Genomic DNA, 15,303 nt, shown 5'->3' with positions numbered 1-15,303 from the left:
TTCACCTCCAAAAATGGAAATGCGAGTGAAGGCAGCAAACAGCTTTTTTTTAACTTTGTATTTCGCAATGAGTCTTAAAAAGACAAAGACAATAAACCCAAGATAGGCAATAAAGTCAACAAAATCCTTGTTGACATAATACTTTCATTTCATTTTAGAGAAAATTGGCAGCATGTTGGAATTTAAAGGTTATTTTATCAATTACTTTGGAATGGTACAACCCTAAGGGCATTATATAGCCAGTGTAAACAATGGCTGTTAATGGAGTAAATTTAAAGCGCAGACAATGATTTTCACATAGGTGCATACACTACATGTGTCAAAGTGGCATGACGTATGCTATGTATATGTAAAAATGGACTAGATCAAGAAGGTAAAGGTATTCTCTGCCTTCACATCCTCTAGTGGAGAGGAAGCAGGGTTGGTTCAGGATTTTCAATATTACATTATTATAGTTTAGCTCCATCTTGTGGACATACTAAAAGAAGTACATAGCAGTATATGCAGTCCCCTGCATCTCTTATTTCTACTACAGGTGTTTACTACAAACAAATCTACATGTAAAAAGTAATCACCTTTCAATTTGATTTTCTCCCCCAGAAATGGGGTGTGTTACAGTCGAGAATGCAGTCTGTGTGCAAGGGGAACAACTGTCACTGTGCCATCAATGGAGTTACTTATTCCCCGAGCAACAGAGGCGAGTGTGCATGACAAGTGTACAGTAATGACAGATATGTGGTTTACTTACAGTGGTAGGCTATGGCTTGGAGATTTGAGGCAGCTGTGCTGGATGGACAGCTGAAGATTAATGGCAGTGAGGTCCAGTGGCAGTGGAACTGTCTGAGGACAACATCAATCCATTGTGAAGAAAAGGGGTGATGTATTACTAGATAATTAGAAAGCACAGATAATTATATCATCTCAAATGTAATGAAACTATATTATAACCACAATAACTCACCTTTACATTCATTGGCAAACTTAAAATATCAAAATGGTCAATATTTAACTTTGAAATTACCTTAAACACCAATGTAGAACAACTGTACTAGCAGCATATTATTTTGTAGCAGCAACACTAAAGTAATAGTAGACATTTTGAAGTGAAAAGTTGTGTCCTATTGGCCACTTAGTGTCTTTTAAAATTTAAAATAAATCACCTGTATCCTGTTGTTCTTGAGTTTTACCTGAGGAAGATGGCTAGCAATGGTCACAGGCGGCCAAGTTGGATGTTGATGTTGAGTTACAAAAACTGAGAAGACTGGCTAGTGGCTACTGCCTTAGCCTGCTCTCTGTGGCAAAATGGAAGCTCCAAGTTTGAAGAAAAACTGAATTATGGTTCACAGCAAAGGTAAGAACAAAACCAAACATCCTGTGGAAAAATGCAGTGAAACTGTCGAGAAATCGTCAGCTAATGCAGCCTAACTAGCTAGCACTAACTTTAGCTGTAACGTTAGCAGTTAACAAGCTAGCTAATATGCGGATTAACTCACCCTTTTAAGTTTAAAAAATGTCTAACTATGCTAAATGAAAGCCTATTAACTGATTTTCTGTAGTTCTTTATCCGCTAAGACAAGCTGGTAGACTGGCAGCGCAAAATTATTGCAGTTATGCTAACTTATTTAGCTAAAATAATGTAGTGAACTTACTGCTAGCTAATATTAGCTGTCACTTTGGGCAATTGCTTGGGGCTGATGCAGTGATTCAGGCTAACAGGTGCTGTTAAATCTGTTAATTGAAGTGTACTTTAGAGATAATGTTTAATACACAAACACATACACACACACACACACACACACACACACACACATATATATATATATATATACTGTAGAAAAAGTGCTGTAGCTACTGTACTTTTTAAAGCAAAATTAATTAACTACTACGTGGTTAGAGGATCCAGTTGTAATGTGATCAATGCAATGTTTAATTAACTTTATTGTGGCCCAGATGTGTCTTCATATTAATAAATTAATATGTGTCCAAAAATATGATATTCTTTGTATAGCTGTAAAATTTATATAGAATCAATAAACATTTGTGTTGTTACAGCAGATGTCCTTATAGCACTGTTATCATCCCCAACACCAAATGAACCCTAATAATGTAGCTAATGTACATAATGTTTATTCATAGGCTGTATCATCATGTGATATTGCTAATCATTTTCAATCCAGAGATGGTTGTTTGACTAAAACAATGCCTAATTTGGGGTGCATAAATCTAAACTAAAATCAATCATATAAATGTTGGTTGTCTCTTTTCAGTGAATATATATTTAGTAACTGCCTTTTCATCATTATGTACTTCTAATTTTATCAAATACTGCTTCCTAAATATATTCACTAGCCCTGACAGATGCTGCATGTACATTATGTGACAACCTTTAATCTTATCCCTGAATATAACCCCTCCTCTTCCTTAGCACCCTGCTGTCTTAAGCACCTGCCAACTGCATTAGAGCAAAGCATTAGGATGTCAATGAAAAGAAAGCTCACCTATATAGGGATCAATAAAGTATCACATCAGAGGAAGTACTAATCAGACTTCTCACTCTCCTTTTAGAAAAAGATGGCACACAGAGGAATTTGAACAGCGTCGGAGGATGGATGCCATCCAAGCCTCAGAGAGCATGCTGGGAGGTTTTTACAAGGTTCAGCTCAAGTATTGTCTTTGCCAACGCTTTGATCGAGCAAGTGGTGCTCAGTGTGACAGTCTGGCAGGGTAATTGGGCTGAAATTGCCAGTACATAAGTGTACATGTGTGAAAACACACACATAGCTGTGCACACACGCCCCTTTTTATATTGCCTTAATATGACTTTAAGAGTATAAGGCAACTCTAATAGGGATTTCATTTGAAATTGAAATATTTATGCTTTGAGGAATATGAGACCAATTATGACAGCATTCTTACTGAACTTGCTGTTTATGTTTGCCTTGCTTCCTCTTGTCCTTCCTATACAATGATAAAGAGAGGAAGTTGCACATGTCTTAAGTATTCTACAAAAAAACAACAACACAACAAATGTAGTATTTTCCCTGTGGATATGTAAACCTCTTACAGTGCTTGAAACAATTCCATTAGGTGACTCCTAGACAATTGATCACAAACACAGCTTTCATGCAAAGAGTTTATTTATGAATCAGACTGCAGTATCATACAACAGTAGCACAATCATGACTATGGATTATGCTCATATTTATAGATACAAAGATAAAGGCATGTCTCAAAGGAAAAAAATGAATGACTTCTCTTTTGATTTACTCTAAAAATAGCTTTTAAATACTTGGCATAGTTTTGTAAATTAAATGAAACATAATGTTTGCCCACTGGTTTAACTATCGGAGTACCAAATGCAAATATACTTTATGAAAAACATTTTTTTTCCTCCTCTCTCTTGCATTTCATGCAAGGAAGAAAAAAAGATGTCAGTGAGTACAAAAAGCACTTAAATCTCATATGAAAATAGAAAATATTACAAGTGTGCATAATTACTTCATGTTGCACGTAACCTGCAGTACAAAAAGTCAAATGACACTATGTTCAAGTGTACCTGACATGCCAATTATTGGAGGGGGAGGGGGCGTATGTACTGAAATAGCTTTTTAAATGTTGTCAGGGGCAGTTTACACACAAGACCGAGGCAAAGCCTTTCAGTCTTCAAAATGAATTGAAAATGAGATGTGTCAGTAATTATGGGCGTGCCTGCTTGTCCTCCCTGTGATGCTGACTATGGGCTTGTCTTAAAACAGTGAATCTCATCCTATACTTTTTAAAATTATGCTTTTTGTATTATTTGAAGTTCACAGTTTTGATTCAATGTTTCTACAGATAAACGGCATGAAGAGCAGAAACTATCCACAATGCTACTGTACCTCTCCAGCCTGAGGGATAGCAGAACAGTAAGTTGTTTGTAAAAACCTAAGGTATGAAACAGTGCTTAGTAGGTTAATATTTGGCATTGCCTGGAGTATAATGTAATGCACACATAATAAGGCGACATGATTATTCCAAATTTACAAGAAATGTTTGAAATACTAAGACAAAGTTCTGAGTTGATAAAATGCTACAACTGTAAAATGCTACATAACAATTAAGTGATACTTGGTGAGTGATTAAACAGTGATGGTTAACTACAAATCTGTTGATCCGTTACACCAATGCAGCACTGCTACTGTGAGAAAAACCACGTAACTGCAATCTTGTTTTTATCATTTTTTTTTATCATTATTTAGATTTTGAGTTATGACTTTTAATATATTAAAAACCCCTGTATTTTAAAAAAAACTTTTCATACTTCTTCTTTTTTTTCTTCCTTTTTTTTTGCAAATTCATGGTTTTTAGCCAAAAATAGCATGCTGCATTGTATCCTTTAGTGCAATATGTGTTAGGGACGGCAGAACGCTTTACACAAAATGAACACGCTCTGGAATGACAGAAACAAAGAAAGCAAGTAGGAAGTTAGGAGGAGGAGGAGGGAAAGAAGAAAGGGAGGGTAGAAGGAAGGAAAAGAAAAAAACTTCCCAATTTTATTTCTAAACATGTTTTGAGGAACCAACAACAGAACAATACATGGTTAGAATTGGAAGACATACAAAGACAAAAATAAGACACAGGTCATGTCTGACCACCAACACAGGAAATACAGTTGAGATGGATTGATGTATCAAATATCACAAGGAGCGTCCAACATTGACTCTGTTAGCGTATGAAAAAGCACTATCAAATAGGAAAACATGGCACAATCAAAACGTTTCCATCACCAACACTGGCAATGATGAACCCTATCGCTCACTGAAACCGAATCGTGCGATCAAGGCACACCTCAGGGCCATCCCATCTAAAATCGCTCTGTTAGATTTTAAAGCACTAGAAAAATTATGTATACTCTTAATATGATACTATACAGACGTATGATACTTTCAGCTTGATTTAAGTGTGGAGAAATAAAATTTCATGGGTAAATACAAAATATCTCTTAAAATATTTAAAATATACTTTATTTTGTACATTATGCAAACTGATTAACAATTCGATGATAAAAAAAATAAATATTCCGTGAAATGTCGTCTCTTTGCGATACAGATGTATGAACATAGATATATATCATGAAGTAAAGCACGCACCCCCCCCCCCCCCTCCCCCTTTTAGCGCCCATATACCCTGACACGATTCCATATCCCTGTAATATGATTTCAATGACACGTTCACATTAAAACTCCTGACAATGGTTCCTACAGGTAGCTCCACTACACCACTGAGCTGTTTGTACAACAATATTGCTCTAGCTATCTCTTTTTTTTGTTCTATATCCCTATTTCCGTCTTTATGGTTTATCAAATTTGCCAACTCAATCCGTGCCTTTATTGCTTCCTGAAATTACCTGGAAATGGGAGCTATACATCAGATTGATCAGAGGACTAACATACATCTGGTTAAAGAAGGCAACACTCCCTCTCCAGCGTAGAACCAATGTAACGTATAATCGGTCACTGGTCTATCAGGTCATGTGGTGTAGAGTCACTCTTCACTGAAGAGCTCTATGTGTTATGATTGCAGTGTGTACAAAAGCAATGAGACAGGGCACAATGTCATCAACTTTAAAAAAGAAAGGCTGATTGATCTCGTCTGAAAATCAAAACAGTTCTTGAGCCAGAGACAGTGATGTCCAGTTCTAAAACAGCTGTCGCCTCACCACGTCATGATGCGCAGTTTATTTTGGTGTAGTTTAAATGCAACAGAACAGGTTTATGACAATAACCCTTCTATGTCTACGTCAGGTTAAACATAAACGCTTACATTCATATCCTTAAGAGCTCGCCCGTAAACAAACAGATTCGTTCAGTATGCAAAAAATGTCTCGACTGTATTCGCTATGGACATTTCAGAAGTTCTAGTATGCACGACAGAATTGCATAATGTCTGCCAATGAGAAAAGCATAGGGAGGATAGAATAGAAAGGTCAAGCCACTACAAGAAGACTAACTAGTAGAAACCCTATAAGAGGATGGGTTTGGGGATGGAGGACAGATGGGGTAGTGGGAAGTCAGTTTGGGAAGGCTGGGGAGGGATTCGAAGTGGAAGTTGCCCCACAACTTAAAGGGGCACCTCCCTTTGGCAGTGGAACAGCACTCTTAGTAGTCAACGCAGCGCCGAGGGTGAGGGTGTACACAATGCTCTTGTCGGACAAGAAGGCCATTTCAGTGTCAAGATGAGATGAAGGCATTCTAGTAGGCAGCCAGGTCACAGTGTTGGAGCTAAAAACCTCAGATGGAGATGATGGACGCAGTCTTTCTACACTGTCTCCACTTGGCTGGGATCATGGGGTTCTGGGACGTAAAGAAGAAACATATTCATTCACAAATGGTGTATTTTTATTCATATCTAGTGTTGTATATTATCCATCAGAGTTATTAAAACCACGAAAAGGTAATCAATTACAAAAAAAGTAGAGAAAAGTGACAGAAACAGCAATATCAAAGTCAAAAATAATTTTCTTTTGACAGGACAGTAAAATGTGCGTTTTCAAGTATGCTTTGCATTCATTCTATTTATTCTAGTGACATAAATGTCAGTGATGGATTTACATTCATTGAGCAGGGTAGAAGACTTGATCTATTTTTGGGCACTGACACCATCTTGTGGAGGTGTCTTTAACAGCAAGGCCTCTTGACAGTCTCTTAAATTTTGATAACTTGCAACCTCCAGAGATAAATTAGCAGTGTATTCCTAAGATTTTATGCACACTTGTATGCCCAAAATGCCCATAAAGTATGGAAAAATAGTAAATAAATATGGCTCCTGTCCTCTCTCTTACAACAGTCTGATGTCTCCTTTACAAATTAAAACCTCAGGCACAAAATCAGTCAAAATGACCCATGTAGCATATAATGACTCCATATGCCAAATAGAGTGGTACAGGGATGATTTTTTTTTGTAGGTCAATCCTAAAGTCAGCGTCAACCTGGTTCCCTCAACAAAAGACAACGTGATTTTTCCTTTGAATTTGGGATTATTGCATAAAATAAGATCTGTAGCAACTAAAGTTTATTCTACTTGAATGTTTTCAATCACAAGAAGTGAAAAAGTTAACATTAGGCTATAAACAAATTACATCAAGGTCACATAACTTCAACATCACCACCACGCTGTAAAGCTGTGTTCAGCGTGATGACGCTCTATAGTTTCATTTAGCCACTTGTTTCTGCCTTTTGTAAGATGCGTAAAAGCTTAAAATTCACAAGTAGGGTAGTTACTGATGTGGTTTATGTTGCAGAACAAAATGTTAAAATCTCTTAAGCTTGTGTTGTTAACCACAGACCTTATTTCAGGCATCTAACCAAAAACCCATTCAAAAAAACCCTTTGACTTTAAGGAAAACTGAAATGTAAACTCATTCCTGCAACACTCTATAGCCTTACACCTATAATTTCTTATCAATATATAATTTTTTTTTTTGCATTTAAATGGAACTATCACATTCACTCATGGTTTAGTCTCCAGTCATCCTTAAGCGTGAATAATAAATCTGTGGATAGGGACATTGAAATTGCATAATGCATTGAACAAATATTTTAAATAATTGCATTAGTATTTTCCTCATTCTTTTAGATTTGGTTGCCTACTGAATCTGTGTGGACTGAGAACCACAAGGGAAATAAATGTTTCAGTGTACCCTTGATAATTTCAAAATGTGGGTAAATTTGCAAAGCTGAACAGACATTACTCTAAAACTCAACTAATACATTTTTCATTTTTAATTTCCTCCTTTTTTTCTTATCTTACCTGAGAGAGTTGACTCCTCATTTTGCAACACTGTCTCCTCAGAGACCTGCTGTGAATGGGTGACCTCTTGATCTTGATCATTCTCCTTGTCTCTTTGAGGAGCAGGGTGGGGCTCCTCTGCTTGTTCGTCCTTGCCCTCCCCCTCTGCCTCTGTCTCCCCCTCCCCAGAGTCAGTACTCCTGATGCTGAGGCGCCTCATACGATACATAACGTCCACCTCCCTCATCCGGGCCAGGCGCTCAACTGCCACGCGACCTGGAGAAATAGCCAGCTTGGTCTGCAGTGCTTCCATTCGTTGGGAGGGGCCCTTGCTCCTCCTCTCCCCCTCCAAGCTAAGAGACAGCCTGCGGTCTAGGTTTGGGGGAACTGAAAGTGGCAGTCTATCTGGTGGAAACTCCGGTAACCCTGGGTGGTCTCGCCCCAGATGAGTCCGTAGACCAAATCTATGCTCTGGAAAAGCAAATGGCTTCTTTTCTTGCTCCTGCTTGTCGTCAGGCATTGTACTGTCTTGTCCCTCACACTCACTTTTCACTTCAGCAGTCTGTTTGTCTGCACCTCCCTTAGGTGTTTCTCCTGTAATGGCTTCCTTCTCTCCTAATTCTACTTCCTTAGTTTCACTAACACTCTGTTCCTCTGTGACTTGGGGGTCTGCTGGCACATCAGTTGCTAATATTGTGGATGCACTATCCACTGTAGCTCCATCCGCTGGTATGCTCTCAGCAGGATCAACTGCACACAAATTGTCCAAGTTTTCTGCCTGAGCATTGTCTGTTTTTTCACCCTTTCCCTCATTTTCCTGTGTCATTGAATGCTGTTCCCTTGTGTCAGCACATGGGTCAGACCCTGACTGATTCAAACTTGAGTCCTTTGGCTCCTCAGTTTTTATATCCTCTGCTGGACTTTCTAATGCAGCGCATTGTGGTGGACTGCCATTTTGATTGGTTGAACTGTCTGAGCTGTTCTCCTCATGAAGTGGAGGCAATGGGCCCTGTCTCATCTGATTCTCAAGCTCTCTTTTACAAATAGGGCACTCTTCTTCTGATTCAGCACTGAGATCTTGAAGAGTCTCTGCGTCATTAGGTTTAAAATTGCCTGCGGACGCTTTATTGACATCCGTCGGGTCTCTAGAGTGGCGCAAAGTCTGGCATATGTCCTCATAATCAGGAGGACTAGTGAGTGTAGAGGCATCCTGCATGGGCTGCCTATCTGCCCAGGGCACCTCAGCTGCTGCAGTGTGCGTTGTTGGACTGAAGTCACAAAGAGGTGTCTCAATAGGCTCATCTGGCAGGTCTAGTTTCACTGTCCTCCCATCGTTGCTCCGTCTGCGCGAAAGATGTGCAACAACCCTGTATTCTCTGAAGCCTGTCTCCCGCGGTGGGACGGGGAGCTCCTCCCTAAGCTGCTTGCTGAAGGTTACTGACTTTGTTGCAGGCCTGGAGAAGGCGCTCTTGACTTCCCTGTATTCTGGGTCAACAGACCAGCTTACTGCACTGCGCCTAAGGCTGCTGGGCTTGTTGAGAGGTTCGGATGTCAATCGGATTTTGATACGCTCAGGGATTTGAACAGAACCATTTGGGACTTTATTGCTGGCAGTTCCTAGCTCCAAGATGTCTTTGTAGGCCTCGTTGAGGTCCTCTATACACTTATCAACGCTGGGCTGTTTGCTGCTCTGCTGCTGCTGTTGATCCTGGACTTCTTTTTTGATGGTCTCCAACTCTTTGACAGCATCCCATGGACGCTGACTGGCCGGTTTCAGTAGGAACGGTTCAAATGCCTCCTGCCCACTGTTTGCTGCTGGTTTGGTCTCCTCCACATTTCCTGAGGGTGGTACTGCTGGCTGCTGAGCTGTGCTCTTGTTCAGCTGGTTGGAGAAGGTGGCGGTCAAGGAGAAGGCGCTGTTGCTTGACAGTTTTAGGCTCTTAACTCCCTTTATAGGAAAACTGAAGGCAGTGCCCACCACACCGCTGCTATCAGGAGGGACTTCAGTGCCGGGAGGGACAGGGTCTTGTTGTGCTTCCTTGTTTTCAGAGGCAGGTTTTTGGGCCTCTGGGCTAGTTTGTGTCTCTTGGTCTCGATACTGGTTTGCAGGCCAAGATCCCGACAGTTTCATCTCCTTGTAATGGTTTATCTTAGGGGGTCTACAGGGTACTCGTTTAAACATTTTGCTGCTCGCTCTACTACTTGTTTTGCTGCTTGCTATGCTACCAGTTAGTGCTTGCAGCTCAGCTTCAGCTGAAGATGTGCTTTGGAGACTTTGGTTTGTTAAATGGCCAGTTTTGTTGTCACTAGGACTGTCCGCTGGGTCTGGTGACTTCTCATTGTTGTTATTTTGATCACGGATTGTCCCAGTGAGCTGCGGTGTAACAGGGACAGACACCAAACAAAAAATTGTCTCACTAAGTCTCTTTTTTAGATTCTTGGTTTTGTCTTTCTCTGGTGGTTCAGGTTGTTCCACCTTTTTTACTTCAGTCACAGTTTCAGAGACACCCTGGTCAGCCGGTTTGCATGGGGGAGGTGGTGGTTTACCCAGAATAGATGAAGGAAAAAACTGACTACGGTTTTGTTCAGGACCTACACTGTCACTTTTTTTCAATCCCCTGTTGCACCATCGATTACTGCTGTCGTTGTCATTGAGAGCTGTTTTGCGGCTTTCAGTATTGAGAGCTGACCCCTGTTGGGGAGGAAAGGCACTATCATGTGTAGATTGTCCTAAAATCTTAGCAGGCGGAATCTCTTTGTTGATGGTACGGATCTTGTCTGAGTCAGTGAGAGAACTTCCGCTGGGCCCTCCTGAGATTTGCTTCACTCTTGGGTCTTCAGTGGGTAATTGACGGGTGTGACCTGGTTGTTCTTCGTGTCCAGAATGTACCTGTTTTCGATAGGATGCAGCACGATCTCCATAATGTTCCAGCCATGAACCTGCCTGTCTGTAAAACCACCTTCCAGGATCGGAGCTGGGCATTTGCAGAGCTTCCGCCCTCCATCTCAGGTTTGCCATTTCATTGCGATTGATTGAAACTGATCTTGGGGGTGGGGCTCTTCTATAAGATGGGGGTGGGATGTAGCCAGGGGGCTCCATTCCAGTGATGGCAGAGTGTTGTGCGAAATAGTCTTGTCTCAGCTCCCCACCCCTTGGATAGTAGATAGGCCTTTCTTTTTGTTTGGCACCCTGGTCTATAGCAAGCATTTCTGCGCTACCCCTAGTCTGCTGGTGAATCTCATATGACGGAGGCTTTAGAGGCCTGCTGAACCTGGGCTTTGGTAAAAGTGCAACATGGCTGCTTGGCCCTGCATTCCTACCCCACCGGTCCCTGACAACAGCACCACTATAGATATACCTACTATAGGGCCCAGAGAAGACAGTGCTGCTTATCCTCTGTCTATCAGGTAGGCTAGGCCTGGATGGAATGAGCTCTCTGCCAGCACCTCTATCAGGTGACAAAACCCTGGGGAGAGACTGAGACTTTGCTTTAGTTCTAGGGTGAAAAAAACCCTCAGGTGTCCTCAGGCGGTACTGTTCCTGAGCCCACCTGTCCCCGTCCCCATCCGAGAGCTGCCTTCCCAGGCCCACAGCAGGCCTCCACTCCTCTGTACCGAGGCTTTGACACTTCCTCTCCCCAGTCACCCTTAGCTGACCAGGGGCTGCGTCCAGGTCCCTTAGCCAGGAAATGTCCTCCCATAGCTGCTGCGCTTGCCTTTCTGCTCTGTTTTCCTCTGCTGCAATCAGGGCCTGTGGCCTCCATGCGCCAGCAGAGGCCCTCAGCTCCCTCCCATCAGCATAGTCCAGGAGGATGCTGAAGTCCTGGCCTCGCCTCCGCCAGTAGGAAACATCCCTCTCCTCATGGCTCAGTGGCTCGGAATAAGTCAAACTGGGAACATCGTAGAACCTATAGAGAAAGAAAGGTTCAGTGTGAATAAGAGATCCAAAGTGTCACAGAATGAGAGCGAGGTGGACTCTGAATCTAAATTGACACTTGCAAACACTTTTTTTTTGTGTAGTTACAGAAGTGAGTGACATCTTACACACAGCCATTAGGTTTGGACACAAAAACACAAAATGTGTCTGAAAGACAATATTCTTTAATGTATTATGACAATATGATTGAGTTTGCTGGTATTCCATAATTAAAAGAAACACTAAAAAGAAACAACTGATTCATTGATATTCAAACTGCAGTGAACAGACTTTCCCAAAATAAAACAAAATGAGCATTATCTCAGTGTCTATGATAATGTAATAAAGCATCAACACCCTTTTGGGATTTGATAATTGTGACCATGGCAGTCTCAAGCCTGTGTTTTGGCTTTGGCAGTATTGGCTTTCCAAAGCAACTTAATCAAGGAGAGCCAGCACATATGAGACAGAAGTGCTTGAGTCAGCGGCTCCCAAGTCCCTTGAAGAAACCATGAAATTGTGATGCTACTGCAATATGATCTGCATATTAAATTGTGCTGACCTTATCTTGGAAGCTGGTCATCTGGACAGAGACTTTGGCTCTTAAAGAAAGTCTAAGCAAAAACATTCCATTACCTGATCTGATAGCAAAAGTACCTCTTTCCCTCTGATAAACTGATCACATAACTCAATTAGCAAGATCAAACTGTGCTCTTTTAGGAAATTCACTATGACCTACCAATAAACAATAAACTTTTAGAGCAATCTGCCTTTACTCTGTTGCGATAAAATATAATCAAGGAGAAACTCAGAAGAATTGGGTCTTTTTGATTGTTGCTAGGGCGAATATATAATAAAACAAGGATTCATATAATTCTTTAAATGCCAGCTGAATTTAACATAAAATGGCAAGTATGTGACGAGTAGCTGTTGGCAGGTTCAAAACAGTGGTTCCACTGTAGTGTGATAAAGCAGTGCCGCCTGGAGATAATTTTAGTTATGGTTCCAAATTTACCTCGTAGGTGCAGGATATGGCTGTAATGCACATTGCACTGCCAAAACAATTATCTTAGAAATAGCATACTTAATCATAACAGATTGAGTCCAAAAAAACAGAGCTTCACTTCTTTGTGTTCAAAGAGGGTCATTTTGTTAAATTGCACCGTAATTTCAATTTTCTAATTTTCTCAAGCAGTCATGGTAATTTTCTTGGTGTGGTGGAACCACGTTGCTGAATAAAGCTAAAGAAACTCTGTGATATCCATGAATATCCGTGGGTCATCTGTCACATCCAGGCATGTTTTAAGCCACCCTGATGACAGTCAGTCATAATGGAAAAAGGGAGTGTGGGTTTGAAATCCTTGTTGAAATTCAAATGTAACCATCAGGTCTTTCAAATAAAATAAATCAATAATTGTATTTTCTCAAGCTAGTTGTTTCATATTTATGATACAGTCACATAATGCCACTATTTGCAGTTAGCAGTTACATAAAAAAGAAATAAAAATCTAACCATAAAATATATCATAAATACATATTACTATATACGTTTGTAAAATATCCAGTCTAATAAATATAAAAGAAAAGTCAACATGAATTACAGTTACCCTTTTCAAGAGCTTCATCTCATATCTGCACTGCACTACATCACTGTGTTAGTCACTGTACTCATTCATTTAAGCAGCAAAGTCAATGGATCATCCTCAGCAGCATATGCTACTGTATGGCTGAGGGGAGCCGCGCTGTGCACACTTGCCCAGCAACATGCTTACATCACAGAGCACGTGCTGGGCGTGATTCAGTGTGCCAGTGTTTACAGTGGAGTGATTACGCGCCTGTCTTGAGGCATGTTCAGTCCTCCTCAGTTTGCTCTCTGTCTAGTGCTGCTGTTTACATCTGCCTGCCTGGTGGAGGCTGTGGAGACGATACCGGTGCATGGGTGGGCTCCATAGAGACGCAAGCCACCTCTCTGCGCAGGCATGTAAACAACTCAAACGAGCGCAAAGGCACCTTTCATAATTCCTCATATCCCAGCATAAGATATGTCAGTGGTGCTGCTGCAGCCACAGTGTTCTGCAGCTCTGGAAGGAGGGGAAAGGGAAGAGGAGGGAAAAAAAAACCCTGCGCAGTGCAGACTCAGTTTTGCATGCAATACTGAAGGGCCCCAGTGAGAAGGGGGGGAGAGGGAAAAAAAGGGAAGGTAAAGGGTGTGGGGGATCGAAAAAGACAGGAAAAAAAAACACTTACCCACTATCTGTGGCGAGAGAATCACCCAAGGGCTGAGCGTCACCTAGGATACCGATGCCGACTTCTTTTCTCCTTTGGTTCCTTTCCCCGCTTTCGTTGTCTGTGGCGGGGTAGCCCTTCACCAGTGCCTGCCTGCTGCCATAGATGCCTGTGATAGATGCCCCCCGGTCCGCCTCATACCCGTTCAGTGTCCCGCGGCCAGCCCTGTTGTCCACAAGTTCACGCTGGCAATCAGCGGGGCGCTTGTCATAAGGCGTGGCAGACGGAGGGCCGCTCTTGGGCAATTTATATCCGTGCGAAATGAGGAGGTCCTCCACACTGTACATGGTGGTGTCTCTCTCACTTCTGGGCAGGAGGGCAAAGGTGGGTGTGTTGCCTTATGCGCAGTGCTGCTGGTGGAAGCTGGAGCACGGATGCTCAGCAGAGGCCATCACTAAGGGGAGGACAGGGGAGGGAAGAGGTAACATGTGAACAGATTATTTCTGCATGCACCTAAATTGAGGATGAGTCATTTTTTTTTAACATGCTAGCTGATGTCAGAAAATGCAGATGTTTGTGTTACCCTTCCAGATGTATTAATGCGTTACTTTTTCAGCATGTGCTATGTTGAACACTGAGTGAGTGTTCTCTTAAATTAAACATGAACATGTGCTAAACATAACACAGCCTTTTGCGCAGACATTATTGTGTCTCCAAGGGTATCTCTGGAATGTACAACTAAAGTTTTTAAGGGGCACACTGCACAATTTAACACCCCATCTTTTTTAATCTTTACCGTGGAGTCCACTTTATTCTCCCGAACATGGACAATTCTCTCTGAATTCTTGCTACACCCTGCTTTCCTCCCAAAGACAATTTATCACCTTTCCAAATTGTCTAAAACCACTGTCTAACATAAAAATTGCTCAATTTAGAGTTGTTCTCATCCATTAAACCACTCCCTACATAATGATATCTCCACCCTTTGTCTGGGATAAATACAGTAGAAAATGTGATTTAACCTCAACAGAGGTTCCAGGCGGAACATTCGTCATCAGTCAACACAATCACAGTTATTGTTCTCGAGACACTCAGAGCAGCACATGGACAACTGCACAAATCTATGCATGTGGACAATGCCCCACTTCCTCCACTAGATGAGACAATCTACAAAGTAATTCTTTAACATTACGTAAAGAGAAAAACTGTGGCAGATAGTCTCAAGGTGATCTCCTCCAAAGTAGTTTGCATCATATATTTGCCCTCCTAGTAACTTAGTACAGCTGCAACCACTCTGTATGCCTACAGACATGGTGGTAATTGAATATTCAATATAAATGACTAAACATAGCGTATTCTGCCCTTTGTCTTTGTGCTACATGTCACCATGCATG

This window comes from Epinephelus moara, chromosome 21 (assembly GCF_006386435.1).
Source record: "Epinephelus moara isolate mb chromosome 21, YSFRI_EMoa_1.0, whole genome shotgun sequence".
Classification (NCBI taxonomy): Eukaryota; Metazoa; Chordata; class Actinopteri; order Perciformes; family Serranidae; genus Epinephelus; species Epinephelus moara.
The sequence above is the reverse complement of the archived record's forward strand: the minus strand, read 5'-3'. Positions refer to the sequence as shown.